The sequence below is a fragment of the Gavialis gangeticus genome, unplaced genomic scaffold (assembly GCF_001723915.1).
Source record: "Gavialis gangeticus isolate Ggan-Ray unplaced genomic scaffold, GavGan_comp1, whole genome shotgun sequence".
In the NCBI taxonomy this organism is placed as follows: Eukaryota; Metazoa; Chordata; order Crocodylia; family Gavialidae; genus Gavialis; species Gavialis gangeticus.
The window spans coordinates 26,480,210-26,483,199 of NW_017729029.1; positions in this window are offsets into that span (position 1 = coordinate 26,480,210).

Consider the following 2,990-nt stretch of genomic DNA (forward strand, 5'->3'; position numbering starts at 1 on the left):
CACACACACACACACACACACACACACACACACAGAATTGAGAAACGATAAGACAGAAAGAAGCAGAGCTTCTCTGTAATGCAGCTACACAGGGAAAAAAAACAGCTTGTTCACTCAGACTCTGGATCCCAGTGCACTTCTTTGGGTTGTGATGACATCTGGCTGATTTGCTTTAGTTCTTTCCTGCTGATTCTTTCTCACACCAGGAAAGGACCATGCATGCTGCTGTCTCCTGCCATGCCAATTACAGCAATAGTATAATGAAGCTGAGTCAGTTTCAAAAGTGACCAGGTTTAGAACTGATTAGGCAGAAGGATAAAAGGATAGGAAAGACTAGACAAAATAAGATGGAGTGAAACAATATTGTAAGGAGGAGATAGCAGAAATGTGTTAAGCTTCCTTTTCCCAGAAGTTCCAGGCCTCAGCAGGCTTGGAATGGAGTTACAATATACAACTAAAAATAATGTTATTCTGTTCAGTTATTATGTATTCACATTTTCAAGCAAAAAAGAAGCAACAAGAATTCACCAAGGTTACCCACTATACTGAGAGCAAATTTTAAGGCAGTTCTGTCTGTGCCCCAAGTGGTGCTGCTGACAGGTGCAGTGCAGCCAACTGGCAACTGGTTCCTGTTATTTTTGCAGAGCTCTTCCCTTCCCTCCAACAACTTAAGTGAGCACTTGGGACTGCTGCTCCAGTCATTTACTCTTAGTTATATTAGTCAACTATGATATAAGCAAATAAACCAACAATCCCTTTTTGTTTTCTCCACAGATAGTATTAAATCTTCTTTGTTAAAGTTGGTCAGACCCAGTTTAAGAACTCCACCAGTTTTGTAGCCGTCTTTCTTCACCTGTCCCAGGTTCTCTCTCTCTCGTGCTCTCTCTCTGTCTGGTCTCAAGGCCTCAAGGGTCTATAACCTCCTTAACTAAAGCCTTCCATCTCCTCCAATCTTGTAAAATCTCTTTCGTTGTCACATCTTTGCTTACTTCTTCCACATCAGTTTTTGTTATTTTCCCCATTGTTGCCTTAGTCTACCTTGAGGTCTGATACCCTCCACCTCAACATCCAAAGTCTACCTCACATGCCTTCTCTTGTCAGGAATCACAGTATGCTCTGTCCTTTTATCTTGCTTAAGATATTAGGACTTTTGTAAAAGTCCACAAGCCCTTGATGATGTCTTCTCCCCCATAATATTTTCTTGAACTGCACCAAATATTGTCCTTAGCACTTTTTCTTCAAACACTTGCATCCTTTTTTCCATTTGATTTTGTCAGCTTCAAAATTCCCATATAAAAGAATAGGATGAATAATTGTACTATACAGCTGAATTTTAAGGTTTCTTAAGATTTTCCTTGATACCATTAATTTGTCCAGGCTCACCAGGCATATATTAGCGTAGTAAATTCTTGTCTTGTTTTCTTCAGTTATTAGATTGTCCTCAGTCATTATTGTTCCGTAAATATTTAAATTTATGTACCTTTTCCACATTCATTCCACAGTCATTCTCTATCATTATGTTCCTGTGATGTTACTTCTGGATGTGATCATGTATTTAGTCTTGCTGAAATAGATAGCAAGCTCAATTTCTTTGGTATTCAGCTCTATGATCTTTGTATCTTTTGTACTGTTTCCATTTCCTCTTCTACTAGGCAGATATCATCTGCATATGCAAATACCTGTTGTAATCCATACAGATTCAGACCTTTTCCTTCTTGTTAAACAGCTCTTATAACTTGCTCAAACAGCAAGTTGAAAAGACAGGGAGTTCCCTTGTTTGAGCCCACAATTGATTTTCATCAGGTCTGATAGCATTCCCTCAATTCTCATGTAACTACTTGATCCTTCAGTGCACATATCATTAAGGCATAGTTTTTTTAAATTCCAAACCCTACCATGATTCACCATAGTGATTCTCTGCTAATACTACCATCAGCCTTGATGGTATATTTCTTTTGCAACTTCTCATTTCTTTTCCAGCAATAATCGCATTGAAAATATCTGATGAAAAATTGATCCATCTTTCTTGAACCCATGCTGCTAATCTCATACAAGTTTTTTGTACATATGGGATCAAATGGTTTAGCAGCAGCTGAGAAAAAATGTGTATGTTGTGCACAGTAAGGAGATACCCCAAAAGTTATTATACTCCCTTTGATCACTTTTTAAAATTGGCATATTATTTCCTACTTCCATTATTCTAGTATTTCCTATTTCCAGATTTTTTTTAACACCTTGTGAAAACAATACTTTAATGCTTTGAATGTGAATTTCAGTCCCTGGTGTCTTGTCTTATTATTTCTAAGTACCAGGTTATCTGTATATATAACACCCCACACCCCCCAAAAAGCAAACAACCCCTTCTGTTTGCAAAAGGAGAAGAAGGCTCCTAGGAGATTGATCATTGATCTCCATATTGTCCATATTGATAATTCTGGACAAAAGTTCTTCCTGTTTTCATACAAAGAAGAGGCTGTGCTTCACTGACTGCCCTGTAATTTCCTGAGAGCTATTTGAAACCCATTTGTTTCCATTAGCCTCACAAGTCTTTTAATTTGATGAGAGAGAAGAACCTTGACATTAAGACATCTGTCAGAGTCACCAACTTAATAAATGTTGGTTCTAGTAAGGCAAAGCTGTTGCCCTTTAATAGGCCTGTAAAGATCCCCACTATGTTTTGTATCTTGCTTCCTTATTTACATGAAATATAGCCAGTCTGAAAAGCTTTTTTTCAAAAAGTAAGCTGTGGAAAACTCTAGCATGAGGCTCAATGTGTGTACATCCTTTGCTTGACTGCACATACATTCCTAACAAAGAGTTAGTTTTATCTCTCTTATTCTATGTTCAAAGGTTGTATGTCTGGGAAGGAGAGGGCAGAAGAAAGAGATAAGTCAGATAGAGCTCTTCAATGCAAGTGAAGAAGGTTTGTGATCAATCAGTTCTTACTGAATGCTCATCCCACAAGATGTCTGGGTAGTTGAAGTCACCCA